Here is a 21351-nt window from a genome sequence, read left to right on the forward strand (position 1 = left end):
GCTGGTGTGTTTTACTGTTTGCTATGTGATAACACGTTTATATATTTGTAGCACTGTGATTGTAAGTTTGTGCTGGTGTGTTTTACTGTTTGCTATGTGATAACACATTTATATATTTGAAGCACTGTGGTTGTAAGTTTGTGCTGGTGTGTTTTACTGTTTGCTATGTGATAACACGTTTATATATTTGTAGCACTGTGATTGTAAGTTTGTGCTGGTGTGTTTTACTGTTTGCTATGTGATAACACATTTATATATTTGTAGCACTGTGATTGTAAGTTTGTGCTGGTGTGTTTTACTGTTTACTATGTGATAACACATTTATATATTTGTAGCACTGTGATTGTAAGTTTGTGCTGGTGTGTTTTCCTGTTTACTATGTGATAACACGTTTATATATTTGTAGCACTGTGATTGTAAGTTTGTGCTGGTGTGTTTTACTGTTTGCTATGTGATAACACATTGATATATTTGTAGCACTGTGATTGTAAGTTTGTGCTGGTGTGTTTTACTGTTTGCTATGTGATAACACATTTATATATTTGTAGCACTGTGATTGTAAGTTTGTGCTGGTGTGTTTTACTGTTTACTATGTGATAACACATTTATATATTTGTAGCACTGTGATTGTAAGTTTGTGCTGGTGTGTTTTACTGTTTACTATGTGATAACACATTTATATATTTGTAGCACTGTGATTGTAAGTTTGTGCTGGTGTGTTTTACTGTTTACTATGTGATAACACATTTATATATTTGTAGCACTGTGATTGTAAGTTTGTGCTGGTGTGTTTTACTGTTTGCTATGTGATAACACATTTATATATTTGTAGCACTGTGATTGTAAGTTTGTGCTGGTGTGTTTTACTGTTTACTATGTGATAACACATTTATATATTTGAAGCACTGTGATTGTAAGTTTGTGCTGGTGTGTTTTACTGTTTGCTATGTGATAACACATTTATATATTTGTAGCACTGTGATTGTAAGTTTGTGCTGGTGTGTTTTACTGTTTACTATGTGATAACACATTTATATATTTGTAGCACTGTGATTGTAAGTTTGTGCTGGTGTGTTTTACTGTTTACTATGTGATAACACATTTATATATTTGAAGCACTGTGATTGTAAGTTTGTGCTGGTGTGTTTTACTGTTTACTATGTGATAACACATTTATATATTTGTAGCACTGTGATTGTAAATTTGTGCTGGTGTGTTTTACTGTTTACTATGTGATAACACATTTATATATTTGAAGCACTGTGATTGTAAGTTTGTGCTGGTGTGTTTTACTGTTTGCTATGTGATAACACGTTTATATATTTGTAGCACTGTGATTGTAAGTTTGTGCTGGTGTGTTTTACTGTTTACTATGTGATAACACATTTATATATTTGTAGCACTGTGATTGTAAGTTTGTGCTGGTGTGTTTTACTGTTTACTATGTGATAACACATTTATATATTTGTAGCACTGTGATTGTAAGTTTGTGCTGGTGTGTTTTACTGTTTACTATGTGATAACACATTTATATATTTGAAGCACTGTGATTGTAAGTTTGTGCTGGTGTGTTTTACTGTTTACTATGTGATAACACGTTTATATATTTGTAGCACTGTGATTGTAAGTTTGTGCTGGTGTGTTTTACTGTTTGCTATGTGATAACACATTTATATATTTGTAGCACTGTGATTGTAAGTTTGTGCTGGTGTGTTTTCCTGTTTACTATGTGATAACACGTTTATATATTTGTAGCACTGTGATTGTAAGTTTGTGCTGGTTTGTTTTACTGTTTACTATGTGATAACACATTTATATATTTGTAGCACTGTGATTGTAAGTTTGTGCTGGTGTGTTTTACTGTTTACTATGTGATAACACATTTATATATTTGTAGCACTGTGATTGTAAGTTTGTGCTGGTGTGTTTTACTGTTTGCTATGTGATAACACGTTTATATATTTGTAACACTGTGATTGTAAGTTTGTGCTGGTGTGTTTTACTGTTTACTATGTGATAACACGTTTATATATTTGAAGCACTGTGATTGTAAGTTTGTGCTGGTGTGTTTTACTGTTTACTATGTGATAACACGTTTATATATTTGTAGCACTGTGATTGTAAGTTTGTGCTGGTTTGTTCTACTGTTTACTATGTGATAACACATTTATATATTTGTAGCACTGTGATTGTAAGTTTGTGCTGGTGTGTTTTACTGTTTACTATGTGATAACACATTTATATATTTGTAGCACTGTGATTGTAAGTTTGTGCTGGTGTGTTTTACTGTTTGCTATGTGATAACACGTTTATATATTTGTAACACTGTGATTGTAAGTTTGTGCTGGTGTGTTTTACTGTTTACTATGTGATAACACGTTTATATATTTGAAGCACTGTGATTGTAAGTTTGTGCTGGTGTGTTTTACTGTTTGCTATGTGATAACACGTTTATATATTTGAAGCACTGTGATTGTAAGTTTGTGCTGGTGTGTTTTACTGTTTGCTATGTGATAACACGTTTATATATTTGTAACACTGTGATTGTAAGTTTGTGCTGGTGTGTTTTACTGTTTACTATGTGATAACACATTTATATATTTGTAGCACTGTGATTGTAAGTTTGTGCTGGTGTGTTTTACTGTTTGCTATGTGATAACACGTTTATATATTTGTAGCACTGTGATTGTAAGTTTGTGCTGGTGTGTTTTACTGTTTACTATGTGATAACACGTTTATATATTTGTAGCACTGTGATTGTAAGTTTGTGCTGGTGTGTTTTACTGTTTACTATGTGATAACACATTTATATATTTGTAGCACTGTGATTGTAAGTTTGTGCTGGTGTGTTTTACTGTTTGCTATGTGATAACACGTTTATATATTTGAAGCACTGTGATTGTAAGTTTGTGCTGGTGTGTTTTACTGTTTACTATGTGATAACACGTTTATATATTTGTAGCACTGTGATTGTAAGTTTGTGCTGGTGTGTTTTACTGTTTGCTATGTGATAACACATTTATATATTTGTAGCACTGTGATTGTAAGTTTGTGCTGGTGTGTTTTACTGTTTGCTATGTGATAACACGTTTATATATTTGAAGCACTGTGATTGTAAGTTTGTGCTGGTGTGTTTTACTGTTTACTATGTGATAACACGTTTATATATTTGTAGCACTGTGATTGTAAGTTTGTGCTGGTGTGTTTTACTGTTTCCTATGTGATAACACATTTATATATTTGTAGCACTGTGATTGTAAGTTTGTGCTGCTGTGTTTTACTGTTTGCTATGTGATAACACATTTATATATTTGAAGCACTGTGATTGTAAGTTTGTGCTGGTGTGTTTTACTGTTTACTATGTGATAACACATTTATATATTTGTAGCACTGTGATTGTAAGTTTGTGCTGCTGTGTTTTACTGTTTCCTATGTGATAACACATTTATATATTTGTAGCACTGTGATTGTAAGTTTGTGCTGGTGTGTTTTACTGTTTACTATGTGATAACACATTTATATATTTGAAGCACTGTGATTGTAAGTTTGTGCTGGTGTGTTTTACTGTTTACTATGTGATAACACATTTATATATTTGTAGCACTGTGATTGTAAGTTTGTGCTGGTGTGTTTTCCTGTTTACTATGTGATAACACGTTTATATATTTGTAGCACTGTGATTGTAAGTTTGTGCTGGTGTGTTTTACTGTTTGCTATGTGATAACACATTGATATATTTGTAGCACTGTGATTGTAAGTTTGTGCTGGTGTGTTTTACTGTTTGCTATGTGATAACACATTTATATATTTGTAGCACTGTGATTGTAAGTTTGTGCTGGTGTGTTTTACTGTTTACTATGTGATAACACATTTATATATTTGTAGCACTGTGATTGTAAGTTTGTGCTGGTGTGTTTTACTGTTTACTATGTGATAACACATTTATATATTTGTAGCACTGTGATTGTAAGTTTGTGCTGGTGTGTTTTACTGTTTACTATGTGATAACACATTTATATATTTGTAGCACTGTGATTGTAAGTTTGTGCTGGTGTGTTTTACTGTTTGCTATGTGATAACACATTTATATATTTGTAGCACTGTGATTGTAAGTTTGTGCTGGTGTGTTTTACTGTTTACTATGTGATAACACATTTATATATTTGAAGCACTGTGATTGTAAGTTTGTGCTGGTGTGTTTTACTGTTTGCTATGTGATAACACATTTATATATTTGTAGCACTGTGATTGTAAGTTTGTGCTGGTGTGTTTTACTGTTTACTATGTGATAACACATTTATATATTTGTAGCACTGTGATTGTAAGTTTGTGCTGGTGTGTTTTACTGTTTACTATGTGATAACACATTTATATATTTGAAGCACTGTGATTGTAAGTTTGTGCTGGTGTGTTTTACTGTTTACTATGTGATAACACATTTATATATTTGTAGCACTGTGATTGTAAGTTTGTGCTGGTGTGTTTTACTGTTTGCTATGTGATAACACATTTATATATTTGTAGCACTGTGATTGTAAGTTTGTGCTGGTGTGTTTTACTGTTTACTATGTGATAACACATTTATATATTTGAAGCACTGTGATTGTAAGTTTGTGCTGGTGTGTTTTACTGTTTGCTATGTGATAACACATTTATATATTTGTAGCACTGTGATTGTAAGTTTGTGCTGGTGTGTTTTACTGTTTACTATGTGATAACACATTTATATATTTGTAGCACTGTGATTGTAAGTTTGTGCTGGTGTGTTATACTGTTTACTATGTGATAACACATTTATATATTTGAAGCACTGTGATTGTAAGTTTGTGCTGGTGTGTTTTACTGTTTACTATGTGATAACACATTTATATATTTGTAGCACTGTGATTGTAAGTTTGTGCTGGTGTGTTTTACTGTTTACTATGTGATAACACATTTATATATTTGAAGCACTGTGATTGTAAGTTTGTGCTGGTGTGTTTTACTGTTTGCTATGTGATAACACGTTTATATATTTGTAGCACTGTGATTGTAAGTTTGTGCTGGTGTGTTTTACTGTTTGCTATGTGATAACACATTTATATATTTGTAGCACTGTGATTGTAAGTTTGTGCTGGTGTGTTTTACTGTTTACTATGTGATAACACATTTATATATTTGTAGCACTGTGATTGTAAGTTTGTGCTGGTGTGTTTTACTGTTTACTATGTGATAACACATTTATATATTTGAAGCACTGTGATTGTAAGTTTGTGCTGGTGTGTTTTACTGTTTACTATGTGATAACACATTTATATATTTGTAGCACTGTGATTGTAAGTTTGTGCTGGTGTGTTTTACTGTTTGCTATGTGATAACACATTTATATATTTGTAGCACTGTGATTGTAAGTTTGTGCTGGTGTGTTTTACTGTTTACTATGTGATAACACGTTTATATATTTGAAGCACTGTGATTGTAAGTTTGTGCTGGTGTGTTTTACTGTTTACTATGTGATAACACATTTATATATTTGTAGCACTGTGATTGTAAGTTTGTGCTGGTGTGTTTTACTGTTTACTATGTGATAACACATTTATATATTTGTAACACTGTGATTGTAAGTTTGTGCTGGTGTGTTTTACTGTTTGCTATGTGATAACACATTTATATATTTGTAGCACTGTGATTGTAAGTTTGTGCTGGTGTGTTTTACTGTTTACTATGTGATAACACGTTTATATATTTGTAGCACTGTGATTGTAAGTTTGTGCTGGTGTGTTTTACTGTTTACTATGTGATAACACATTTATATATTTGTAGCACTGAGATTGTAAGTTTGTGCTGGTGTGTTTTACTGTTTACTATGTGATAACACATTTATATATTTGAAGCACTGTGATTGTAAGTTTGTGCTGGTGTGTTTTACTGTTTACTATGTGATAACACGTTTATATATTTGTAGCACTGTGATTGTAAGTTTGTGCTGGTGTGTTTTACTGTTTGCTATGTGATAACACATTTATATATTTGTAGCACTGTGATTGTAAGTTTGTGCTGGTGTGTTTTCCTGTTTACTATGTGATAACACGTTTATATATTTGTAGCACTGTGATTGTAAGTTTGTGCTGGTGTATTTTACTGTTTACTATGTGATAACACATTTATATATTTGAAGCACTGTGATTGTAAGTTTGTGCTGGTGTGTTTTACTGTTTGCTATGTGATAACACATTTATATATTTGTAGCACTGTGATTGTAAGTTTGTGCTGGTGTGTTTTACTGTTTACTATGTGATAACACATTTATATATTTGTAGCACTGTGATTGTAAGTTTGTGCTGGTGTGTTTTACTGTTTACTATGTGATAACACATTTATATATTTGAAGCACTGTGATTGTAAGTTTGTGCTGGTGTGTTTTACTGTTTACTATGTGATAACACATTTATATATTTGTAGCACTGTGATTGTAAGTTTGTGCTGGTGTGTTTTACTGTTTACTATGTGATAACACGTTTATATATTTGTAGCACTGTGATTGTAAGTTTGTGCTGGTGTGTTTTACTGTTTACTATGTGATAACACATTTATATATTTGAAGCACTGTGATTGTAAGTTTGTGCTGGTGTGTTTTACTGTTTGCTATGTGATAACACATTTATATATTTGTAGCACTGTGATTGTAAGTTTGTGCTGGTGTGTTTTACTGTTTACTATGTGATAACACATTTATATATTTGTAGCACTGTGATTGTAAGTTTGTGCTGGTGTGTTTTACTGTTTACTATGTGATAACACATTTATATATTTGTAGCACTGTGATTGTAAGTTTGTGCTGGTGTGTTTTACTGTTTACTATGTGATAACACATTTATATATTTGTAGCACTGTGATTGTAAGTTTGTGCTGGTGTGTTTTACTGTTTGCTATGTGATAACACGTTTATATATTTGTAGCACTGTGATTGTAAGTTTGTGCTGGTGTGTTTTACTGTTTGCTATGTGATAACACATTTATATATTTGAAGCACTGTGATTGTAAGTTTGTGCTGGTGTGTTTTACTGTTTGCTATGTGATAACACGTTTATATATTTGTAGCACTGTGATTGTAAGTTTGTGCTGGTGTGTTTTACTGTTTGCTATGTGATAACACATTTATATATTTGTAGCACTGTGATTGTAAGTTTGTGCTGGTGTGTTTTACTGTTTACTATGTGATAACACATTTATATATTTGTAGCACTGTGATTGTAAGTTTGTGCTGGTGTGTTTTCCTGTTTACTATGTGATAACACGTTTATATATTTGTAGCACTGTGATTGTAAGTTTGTGCTGGTGTGTTTTACTGTTTGCTATGTGATAACACATTGATATATTTGTAGCACTGTGATTGTAAGTTTGTGCTGGTGTGTTTTACTGTTTGCTATGTGATAACACATTTATATATTTGTAGCACTGTGATTGTAAGTTTGTGCTGGTGTGTTTTACTGTTTACTATGTGATAACACATTTATATATTTGTAGCACTGTGATTGTAAGTTTGTGCTGGTGTGTTTTACTGTTTACTATGTGATAACACATTTATATATTTGTAGCACTGTGATTGTAAGTTTGTGCTGGTGTGTTTTACTGTTTACTATGTGATAACACATTTATATATTTGTAGCACTGTGATTGTAAGTTTGTGCTGGTGTGTTTTACTGTTTGCTATGTGATAACACATTTATATATTTGTAGCACTGTGATTGTAAGTTTGTGCTGGTGTGTTTTACTGTTTACTATGTGATAACACATTTATATATTTGAAGCACTGTGATTGTAAGTTTGTGCTGGTGTGTTTTACTGTTTGCTATGTGATAACACATTTATATATTTGTAGCACTGTGATTGTAAGTTTGTGCTGGTGTGTTTTACTGTTTACTATGTGATAACACATTTATATATTTGTAGCACTGTGATTGTAAGTTTGTGCTGGTGTGTTTTACTGTTTACTATGTGATAACACATTTATATATTTGAAGCACTGTGATTGTAAGTTTGTGCTGGTGTGTTTTACTGTTTACTATGTGATAACACATTTATATATTTGTAGCACTGTGATTGTAAGTTTGTGCTGGTGTGTTTTACTGTTTACTATGTGATAACACATTTATATATTTGAAGCACTGTGATTGTAAGTTTGTGCTGGTGTGTTTTACTGTTTGCTATGTGATAACACGTTTATATATTTGTAGCACTGTGATTGTAAGTTTGTGCTGGTGTGTTTTACTGTTTACTATGTGATAACACATTTATATATTTGTAGCACTGTGATTGTAAGTTTGTGCTGGTGTGTTTTACTGTTTACTATGTGATAACACATTTATATATTTGTAGCACTGTGATTGTAAGTTTGTGCTGGTGTGTTTTACTGTTTACTATGTGATAACACATTTATATATTTGAAGCACTGTGATTGTAAGTTTGTGCTGGTGTGTTTTACTGTTTACTATGTGATAACACGTTTATATATTTGTAGCACTGTGATTGTAAGTTTGTGCTGGTGTGTTTTACTGTTTGCTATGTGATAACACATTTATATATTTGTAGCACTGTGATTGTAAGTTTGTGCTGGTGTGTTTTCCTGTTTACTATGTGATAACACGTTTATATATTTGTAGCACTGTGATTGTAAGTTTGTGCTGGTTTGTTTTACTGTTTACTATGTGATAACACATTTATATATTTGTAGCACTGTGATTGTAAGTTTGTGCTGGTGTGTTTTACTGTTTACTATGTGATAACACATTTATATATTTGTAGCACTGTGATTGTAAGTTTGTGCTGGTGTGTTTTACTGTTTGCTATGTGATAACACGTTTATATATTTGTAACACTGTGATTGTAAGTTTGTGCTGGTGTGTTTTACTGTTTACTATGTGATAACACGTTTATATATTTGAAGCACTGTGATTGTAAGTTTGTGCTGGTGTGTTTTACTGTTTACTATGTGATAACACGTTTATATATTTGTAGCACTGTGATTGTAAGTTTGTGCTGGTTTGTTTTACTGTTTACTATGTGATAACACATTTATATATTTGTAGCACTGTGATTGTAAGTTTGTGCTGGTGTGTTTTACTGTTTACTATGTGATAACACATTTATATATTTGTAGCACTGTGATTGTAAGTTTGTGCTGGTGTGTTTTACTGTTTGCTATGTGATAACACGTTTATATATTTGTAACACTGTGATTGTAAGTTTGTGCTGGTGTGTTTTACTGTTTACTATGTGATAACACGTTTATATATTTGAAGCACTGTGATTGTAAGTTTGTGCTGGTGTGTTTTACTGTTTGCTATGTGATAACACGTTTATATATTTGAAGCACTGTGATTGTAAGTTTGTGCTGGTGTGTTTTACTGTTTGCTATGTGATAACACGTTTATATATTTGTAACACTGTGATTGTAAGTTTGTGCTGGTGTGTTTTACTGTTTACTATGTGATAACACATTTATATATTTGTAGCACTGTGATTGTAAGTTTGTGCTGGTGTGTTTTACTGTTTGCTATGTGATAACACGTTTATATATTTGTAGCACTGTGATTGTAAGTTTGTGCTGGTGTGTTTTTACTGTTTACTATGTGATAACACGTTTATATATTTGTAGCACTGTGATTGTAAGTTTGTGCTGGTGTGTTTTACTGTTTACTATGTGATAACACATTTATATATTTGTAGCACTGTGATTGTAAGTTTGTGCTGGTGTGTTTTACTGTTTGCTATGTGATAACACGTTTATATATTTGTAGCACTGTGATTGTAAGTTTGTGCTGGTGTGTTTTACTGTTTACTATGTGATAACACGTTTATATATTTGTAGCACTGTGATTGTAAGTTTGTGCTGGTGTGTTTTACTGTTTGCTATGTGATAACACATTTATATATTTGAAGCACTGTGATTGTAAGTTTGTGCTGGTGTGTTTTACTGTTTCCTATGTGATAACACATTTATATATTTGTAGCACTGTGATTGTAAGTTTGTGCTGCTGTGTTTTACTGTTTGCTATGTGATAACACATTTATATATTTGAAGCACTGTGATTGTAAGTTTGTGCTGGTGTGTTTTACTGTTTACTATGTGATAACACATTTATATATTTGTAGCACTGTGATTGTAAGTTTGTGCTGCTGTGTTTTACTGTTTCCTATGTGATAACACATTTATATATTTGTAGCACTGTGATTGTAAGTTTGTGCTGGTGTGTTTTACTGTTTACTATGTGATAACACATTTATATATTTGAAGCACTGTGATTGTAAGTTTGTGCTGGTGTGTTTTACTGTTTACTATGTGATAACACGTTTATATATTTGTAGCACTGTGATTGTAAGTTTGTGCTGGTGTGTTTTACTGTTTGCTATGTGATAACACATTTATATATTTGTAGCACTGTGATTGTAAGTTTGTGCTGGTGTGTTTTACTGTTTGCTATGTGATAACACATTTATATATTTGTAGCACTGTGATTGTAAGTTTGTGCTGGTGTGTTTTACTGTTTACTATGTGATAACACATTTATATATTTGAAGCACTGTGATTGTAAGTTTGTGCTGGTGTGTTTTACTGTTTACTATGTGATAACACGTTTATATATTTGTAGCACTGTGATTGTAAGTTTGTGCTGGTGTGTTTTACTGTTTGCTATGTGATAACACATTTATATATTTGTAGCACTGTGATTGTAAGTTTGTGCTGGTGTGTTTTCCTGTTTACTATGTGATAACACGTTTATATATTTGTAGCACTGTGATTGTAAGTTTGTGCTGGTGTGTTTTACTGTTTACTATGTGATAACACATTTATATATTTGAAGCACTGTGATTGTAAGTTTGTGCTGCTGTGTTTTACTGTTTGCTATGTGATAACACATTTATATATTTGTAACACTGTGATTGTAAGTTTGTGCTGGTGTGTTTTACTGTTTACTATGTGATAACACGTTTATATATTTGTAGCACTGTGATTGTAAGTTTGTGCTGGTGTGTTTTACTGTTTACTATGTGATAACACGTTTATATATTTGAAGCACTGTGATTGTAAGTTTGTGCTGGTGTGTTTTACTGTTTGCTATGTGATAACACATTTATATATTTGTAGCACTGTGATTGTAAGTTTGTGCTGGTGTGTTTTACTGTTTGCTATGTGATAACACGTTTATATATTTGTAGCACTGTGATTGTAAGTTTGTGCTGGTGTGTTTTACTGTTTACTATGTGATAACACATTTATATATTTGAAGCACTGTGATTGTAAGTTTGTGCTGGTGTGTTTTACTGTTTGCTATGTGATAACACATTTATATATTTGAAGCACTGTGATTGTAAGTTTGTGCTGGTGTGTTTTACTGTTTACTATGTGATAACACATTTATATATTTGAAGCACTGTGATTGTAAGTTTGTGCTGGTGTGTTTTACTGTTTGCTATGTGATAACACATTTATATATTTGTAGCACTGTGATTGTAAGTTTGTGCTGGTGTGTTTTACTGTTTACTATGTGATAACACATTTATATATTTGTAGCACTGTGATTGTAAGTTTGTGCTGGTGTGTTTTACTGTTTGCTATGTGATAACACATTTATATATTTGTAGCACTGTGATTGTAAGTTTGTGCTGGTGTGTTTTACTGTTTACTATGTGAGAACACGTTTATATATTTGTAGCACTGTGATTGTAAGTTTGTGCTGCTGTGTTTTACTGTTTGCTATGTGATAACACATTTATATATTTGTAGCACTGTGATTGTAAGTTTGTGCTGGTGTGTTTTACTGTTTGCTATGTGATAACACATTTATATATTTGTAGCACTGTGATTGTAAGTTTGTGCTGGTGTGTTTTACTGTTTACTATGTGATAACACATTTATATATTTGTAGCACTGTGATTGTAAGTTTGTGCTGGTGTGTTTTACTGTTTACTATGTGATAACACATTTATATATTTGTAGCACTGTGATTGTAAGTTTGTGCTGGTGTGTTTTACTGTTTACTATGTGAGAACACGTTTATATATTTGTAGCACTGTGATTGTAAGTTTGTGCTGGTGTGTTTTACTGTTTACTATGTGATAACACGTTTATATATTTGTAGCACTGTGATTGTAAGTTTGTGCTGGTGTGTTTTACTGTTTACTATGTGATAACACATTTATATATTTGTAGCACTGTGATTGTAAGTTTGTGCTGGTGTGTTTTACTGTTTACTATGTGATAACACATTTATATATAAACGTGTTATCACATAGTAAACAGTAAAACACACCAGCACAAACTTACAATCACAGTGCTACAAATATATAAACGTGTTCTCACATAGTAAACAGTAAAACACACCAGCACAAACTTACAATCACAGTGCTACAAATATATAAATGTGTTATCACATAGTAAACAGTAAAACACACCAGCACAAACTTACAATCACAGTGCTACAAATATATAAATGTGTTATCACATAGTAAACAGTAAAACACACCAGCACAAACTTACAATCACAGTGCTACAAATATATAAATGTGTTATCACATAGCAAACAGTAAAACACACCAGCACAAACTTACAATCACAGTGCTACAAATATATAAATGTGTTATCACATAGCAAACAGTAAAACACAGCAGCACAAACTTACAATCACAGTGCTACAAATATATAAACGTGTTCTCACATAGTAAACAGTAAAACACACCAGCACAAACTTACAATCACAGTGCTACAAATATATAAATGTGTTATCACATAGCAAACAGTAAAACACACCAGCACAAACTTACAATCACAGTGCTACAAATATATAAATGTGTTATCACATAGTAAACAGTAAAACACACCAGCACAAACTTACAATCACAGTGCTACAAATATATAAATGTGTTATCACATAGCAAACAGTAAAACACACCAGCACAAACTTACAATCACAGTGCTTCAAATATATAAATGTGTTATCACATAGCAAACAGTAAAACACACCAGCACAAACTTACAATCACAGTGCTTCAAATATATAAATGTGTTATCACATAGCAAACAGTAAAACACACCAGCACAAACTTACAATCACAGTGCTTCAAATATATAAATGTGTTATCACATAGTAAACAGTAAAACACACCAGCACAAACTTACAATCACAGTGCTACAAATATATAAACGTGTTATCACATAGCAAACAGTAAAACACACCAGCACAAACTTACAATCACAGTGCTACAAATATATAAATGTGTTATCACATAGCAAACAGTAAAACACACCAGCACAAACTTACAATCACAGTGCTTCAAATATATAAACGTGTTATCACATAGTAAACAGTAAAACACACCAGCACAAACTTACAATCACAGTGCTACAAATATATAAACGTGTTATCACATAGTAAACAGTAAAACACACCAGCACAAACTTACAATCACAGTGTTACAAATATATAAATGTGTTATCACATAGCAAACAGTAAAACACAGCAGCACAAACTTACAATCACAGTGCTTCAAATATATAAATGTGTTATCACATAGTAAACAGTAAAACACACCAGCACAAACTTACAATCACAGTGCTACAAATATATAAACGTGTTATCACATAGTAAACAGGAAAACACACCAGCACAAACTTACAATCACAGTGCTACAAATATATAAATGTGTTATCACATAGCAAACAGTAAAACACACCAGCACAAACTTACAATCACAGTGCTACAAATATATAAACGTGTTATCACATAGTAAACAGTAAAACACACCAGCACAAACTTACAATCACAGTGCTTCAAATATATAAATGTGTTATCACATAGTAAACAGTAAAACACACCAGCACAAACTTACAATCACAGTGCTACAAATATATAAATGTGTTATCACATAGTAAACAGTAAAACACACCAGCACAAACTTACAATCACAGTGCTACAAATATATAAATGTGTTATCACATAGCAAACAGTAAAACACACCAGCACAAACTTACAATCACAGTGCTACAAATATATAAATGTGTTATCACATAGTAAACAGTAAAACACACCAGCACAAACTTACAATCACAGTGCTACAAATATATAAATGTGTTATCACATAGTAAACAGTAAAACACACCAGCACAAACTTACAATCACAGTGCTACAAATATATAAATGTGTTATCACATAGTAAACAGTAAAACACACCAGCACAAACTTACAATCACAGTGCTACAAATATATAAATGTGTTATCACATAGTAAACAGTAAAACACACCAGCACAAACTTACAATCACAGTGCTACAAATATATAAATGTGTTATCACATAGCAAACAGTAAAACACAGCAGCACAAACTTACAATCACAGTGCTACAAATATATAAATGTGTTATCACATAGTAAACAGTAAAACACACCAGCACAAACTTACAATCACAGTGCTTCAAATATATAAATGTGTTATCACATAGCAAACAGTAAAACACACCAGCACAAACTTACAATCACAGTGCTACAAATATATAAACGTGTTATCACATAGTAAACAGTAAAACACACCAGCACAAACTTACAATCACAGTGCTTCAAATATATAAACGTGTTATCACATAGCAAACAGTAAAACACACCAGCACAAACTTACAATCACAGTGCTACAAATATATAAATGTGTTATCACATAGTAAACAGTAAAACACACCAGCACAAACTTACAATCACAGTGCTACAAATATATAAACGTGTTATCACATAGTAAACAGTAAAACACACCAGCACAAACTTACAATCACAGTGCTACAAATATATAAACGTGTTATCACATAGCAAACAGTAAAACACACCAGCACAAACTTACAATCACAGTGCTACAAATATATAAATGTGTTATCACATAGTAAACAGTAAAACACACCAGCACAAACTTACAATCACAGTGTTACAAATATATAAACGTGTTATCACATAGCAAACAGTAAAACACACCAGCACAAACTTACAATCACAGTGCTTCAAATATATAAACGTGTTATCACATAGCAAACAGTAAAACACACCAGCACAAACTTACAATCACAGTGCTTCAAATATATAAACGTGTTATCACATAGTAAACAGTAAAACACACCAGCACAAACTTACAATCACAGTGTTACAAATATATAAACGTGTTATCACATAGCAAACAGTAAAACACACCAGCACAAACTTACAATCACAGTGCTACAAATATATAAATGTGTTATCACATAGTAAACAGTAAAACACACCAGCACAAACTTACAATCACAGTGCTACAAATATATAAATGTGTTATCACATAGTAAACAGTAAAACAAACCAGCACAAACTTACAATCACAGTGCTACAAATATATAAACGTGTTATCACATAGTAAACAGTAAAACACACCAGCACAAACTTACAATCACAGTGCTTCAAATATATAAACGTGTTATCACATAGTAAACAGTAAAACACACCAGCACAAACTTACAATCACAGTGTTACAAATATATAAACGTGTTATCACATAGCAAACAGTAAAACACACCAGCACAAACTTACAATCACAGTGCTACAAATATATAAATGTGTTATCACATAGTAAACAGTAAAACACACCAGCACAAACTTACAATCACAGTGCTACAAATATATAAATGTGTTATCACATAGTAAACAGTAAAACAAACCAGCACAAACTTACAATCACAGTGCTACAAATATATAAACGTGTTATCACATAGTAAACAGGAAAACACACCAGCACAAACTTACAATCACAGTGCTACAAATATATAAATGTGTTATCACATAGCAAACAGTAAAACACACCAGCACAAACTTACAATCACAGTGCTACAAATATATAAACGTGTTATCACATAGTAAACAGTAAAACACACCAGCACAAACTTACAATCACAGTGCTTCAAATATATAAATGTGTTATCACATAGTAAACAGTAAAACACACCAGCACAAACTTACAATCACAGTGCTACAAATATATAAATGTGTTATCACATAGTAAACAGTAAAACACACCAGCACAAACTTACAATCACAGTGCTACAAATATATAAATGTGTTATCACATAGTAAACAGTAAAACACACCAGCACAAACTTACAATCACAGTGCTACAAATATATAAATGTGTTATCACATAGCAAACAGTAAAACACACCAGCACAAACTTACAATCACAGTGCTTCAAATATATAAATGTGTTATCACATAGTAAACAGTAAAACACACCAGCACAAACTTACAATCACAGTGCTACAAATATATAAATGTGTTATCACATAGTAAACAGTAAAACACACCAGCACAAACTTACAATCACAGTGCTACAAATATATAAATGTGTTATCACATAGTAAACAGTAAAACACACCAGCACAAACTTACAATCACAGTGCTACAAATATATAAATGTGTTATCACATAGTAAACAGTAAAACACACCAGCACAAACTTACAATCACAGTGCTACAAATATATAAATGTGTTATCACATAGCAAACAGTAAAACACACCAGCACAAACTTACAATCACAGTGCTTCAAATATATAAATGTGTTATCACATAGTAAACAGTAAAACACACCAGCACAAACTTACAATCACAGTGCTACAAATATATAAATGTGTTATCACATAGCAAACAGTAAAACACACCAGCACAAACTTACAATCACAGTGCTACAAATATATAAATGTGTTATCACATAGTAAACAGTAAAACACACCAGCACAAACTTACAATCACAGTGCTACAAATATATAAATGTGTTATCACATAGTAAACAGTAAAACACACCAGCACAAACTTACAATCACAGTGCTACAAATATATAAATGTGTTATCACATAGTAAACAGTAAAACACACCAGCACAAACTTACAATCACAGTGCTACAAATATATAAATGTGTTATCACATAGCAAACAGTAAAACACACCAGCACAAACTTACAATCACAGTGCTACAAATATATCAATGTGTTATCACATAGCAAACAGTAAAACACACCAGCACAAACTTACAATCACAGTGCTACAAATATATAAACGTGTTATCACATAGTAAACAGGAAAACACACCAGCACAAACTTACAATCACAGTGCTACAAATATATAAATGTGTTATCACATAGTAAACAGTAAAACACACCAGCACAAACTTACAATCACAGTGCTACAAATATATAAATGTGTTATCACATAGCAAACAGTAAAACACACCAGCACAAACTTACAATCACAGTGCTACAAATATATAAACGTGTTATCACATAGCAAACAGTAAAACACACCAGCACAAACTTACAATCACAGTGCTTCAAATATATAAATGTGTTATCACATAGCAAACAGTAAAACACACCAGCACAAACTTACAATCACAGTGCTACAAATATATAAACGTGTTATCACATAGCAAACAGTAAAACACACCAGCACAAACTTACAATCACAGTGCTACAAATATATAAATGTGTTATCACATAGTAAACAGTAAAACACACCAGCACAAACTTACAATCACAGTGCTACAAATATATAAATGTGTTATCACATAGTAAACAGTAAAACACACCAGCACAAACTTACAATCACAGTGCTACAAATATATAAATGTGTTATCACATAGTAAACAGTAAAACACACCAGCACAAACTTACAATCACAGTGCTACAAATATATAAATGTGTTATCACATAGCAAACAGTAAAACACACCAGCACAAACTTACAATCACAGTGCTTCAAATATATAAATGTGTTATCACATAGTAAACAGTAAAACACACCAGCACAAACTTACAATCACAGTGCTACAAATATATAAACGTGTTATCACATAGTAAACAGTAAAACACACCAGCACAAACTTACAATCACAGTGCTACAAATATATAAATGTGTTATCACATAGTAAACAGTAAAACACACCAGCACAAACTTACAATCACAGTGCTTCAAATATATAAATGTGTTATCACATAGTAAACAGTAAAACACACCAGCACAAACTTACAATCACAGTGCTACAAATATATAAATGTGTTATCACATAGTAAACAGTAAAACACACCAGCACAAACTTACAATCACAGTGCTACAAATATATAAATGTGTTATCACATAGCAAACAGTAAAACACACCAGCACAAACTTACAATCACAGTGCTTCAAATATATAAATGTGTTATCACATAGTAAACAGTAAAACACACCAGCACAAACTTACAATCACAGTGCTACAAATATATAAACGTGTTATCACATAGTAAACAGGAAAACACACCAGCACAAACTTACAATCACAGTGCTACAAATATATAAATGTGTTATCACATAGCAAACAGTAAAACACACCAGCACAAACTTACAATCACAGTGCTACAAATATATAAATGTGTTATCACATAGTAAACAGTAAAACACACCAGCACAAACTTACAATCACAGTGCTTCAAATATATAAATGTGTTATCACATAGTAAACAGTAAAACACACCAGCACAAACTTACAATCTCAGTGCTACAAATATATAAATGTGTTATCACATAGTAAACAGTAAAACACACCAGCACAAACTTACAATCACAGTGCTACAAATATATAAACGTGTTATCACATAGTAAACAGTAAAACACACCAGCACAAACTTACAATCACAGTGCTACAAATATATAAATGTGTTATCACATAGCAAACAGTAAAACACACCAGCACAAACTTACAATCACAGTGTTACAAATATATAAACGTGTTATCACATAGTAAACAGTAAAACACACCAGCACAAACTTACAATCACAGTGCTACAAATATATAAATGTGTTATCACATAGTAAACAGTAAAACACACCAGCACAAACTTACAATCACAGTGCTTCAAATATATAAACGTGTTATCACATAGTAAACAGTAAAACACACCAGCACAAACTTACAATCACAGTGCTACAAATATATAAATGTGTTATCACATAGCAAACAGTAAAACACACCAGCACAAACTTACAATCACAGTGCTACAAATATATAAATGTGTTATCACATAGTAAACAGTAAAACACACCAGCACAAACTTACAATCACAGTGCTTCAAATATATAAATGTGTTATCACATAGTAAACAGTAAAACACACCAGCACAAACTTACAATCACAGTGCTACAAATATATAAATGTGTTATCACATAGTAAACAGTAAAACACACCAGCACAAACTTACAATCACAGTGCTACAAATATATAAATGTGTTATCACATAGCAAACAGTAAAACACACCAGCACAAACTTACAATCACAGTGCTACAAATATATAAACGTGTTATCACATAGCAAACAGTAAAACACACCAGCACAAACTTACAATCACAGTGCTTCAAATATATAAATGTGTTATCACATAGTAAACAGTAAAACACACCAGCACAAACTTACAATCACAGTGCTACAAATATATAAATGTGTTATCACATAGTAAACAGTAAAACACACCAGCACAAACTTACAATCACAGTGCTTCAAATATATAAATGTGTTATCACATAGTAAACAGTAAAACACACCAGCACAAACTTACAATCACAGTGCTACAAATATATAAATGTGTTATCACATAGTAAACAGTAAAACACACCAGCACAAACTTACAATCACAGTGCTACAAATATATAAATGTGTTATCACATAGCAAACAGTAAAACACACCAGCACAAACTTACAATCACAGTGCTTCAAATATATAAATGTGTTATCACATAGTAAACAGTAAAACACACCAGCACAAACTTACAATCACAGTGCTACAAATATATAAATGTGTTATCACATAGCAAACAGTAAAACACACCAGCACAAACTTACAATCACAGTGCTACAAATATATAAATGTGTTATCACATAGTAAACAGTAAAACACACCAGCACAAACTTACAATCACAGTGCTTCAAATATATAAATGTGTTATCACATAGTAAACAGTAAAACACACCAGCACAAACTTACAATCACAGTGCTACAAATATATAAATGTGTTATCACATAGTAAACAGTAAAACACACCAGCACAAACTTACAATCACAGTGCTACAAATATATAAATGTGTTATCACATAGCAAACAGTAAAACACACCAGCACAAACTTACAATCACAGTGCTTCAAATATATAAATGTGTTATCACATAGTAAACAGTAAAACACACCAGCACAAACTTACAATCACAGTGCTACAAATATATAAATGTGTTATCACATAGCAAACAGTAAAACACACCAGCACAAACTTACAATCACAGTGCTACAAATATATAAATGTGTTATCACATAGTAAACAGTAAAACACACCAGCACAAACTTACAATCACAGTGCTACAAATATATAAATGTGTTATCACATAGTAAACAGTAAAACACACCAGCACAAACTTACAATCACAGTGCTACAAATATATAAATGTGTTATCACATAGTAAACAGTAAAACACACCAGCACAAACTTACAATCACAGTGCTACAAATATATAAATGTGTTATCACATAGCAAACAGTAAAACACACCAGCACAAACTTACAATCACAGTGCTACAAATATATCAATGTGTTATCACATAGCAAACAGTAAAACACACCAGCACAAACTTACAATCACAGTGCTACAAATATATAAACGTGTTATCACATAGTAAACAGGAAAACACACCAGCACAAACTTACAATCACAGTGCTACAAATATATAAATGTGTTATCACATAGTAAACAGTAAAACACACCAGCACAAACTTACAATCACAGTGCTACAAATATATAAATGTGTTATCACATAGTAAACAGTAAAACACACCAGCACAAACTTACAATCACAGTGCTACAAATATATAAATGTGTTATCACATAGGAAACAGTAAAACACACCAGCACAAACTTACAATCACAGTGCTACAAATATATAAATGTGTTATCACATAGTAAACAGTAAAACACACCAGCACAAACTTACAATCACAGTGCTACAAATATATAAATGTGTTATCACATAGCAAACAGTAAAACACACCAGCACAAACTTACAATCACAGTGCTACAAATATATAAATGTGTTATCACATAGTAAACAGTAAAACACACCAGCACAAACTTACAATCACAGTGCTACAAATATATAAATGTGTTATCACATAGTAAACAGTAAAACACACCAGCACAAACTTACAATCACAGTGCTACAAATATATAAATGTGTTATCACATAGCAAACAGTAAAACACACCAGCACAAACTTACAATCACAGTGCTACAAATATATAAATG

The 21351-nt window shown here is 31.9% G+C and overlaps 1 protein-coding gene across 1 annotated transcript in view; it reads left to right on the forward strand.

Annotated features, from left to right (window-relative positions):
- DNAH14 (dynein axonemal heavy chain 14) overlaps positions 1-21351 on the forward strand; it is a 295079-nt gene that overhangs the window by 122628 nt on the left and 151100 nt on the right. The window lies entirely within an intron of this gene.

Source organism: Pelobates fuscus, chromosome 2, assembly GCF_036172605.1.
Source record: "Pelobates fuscus isolate aPelFus1 chromosome 2, aPelFus1.pri, whole genome shotgun sequence".
In the NCBI taxonomy this organism is placed as follows: Eukaryota; Metazoa; Chordata; class Amphibia; order Anura; family Pelobatidae; genus Pelobates; species Pelobates fuscus.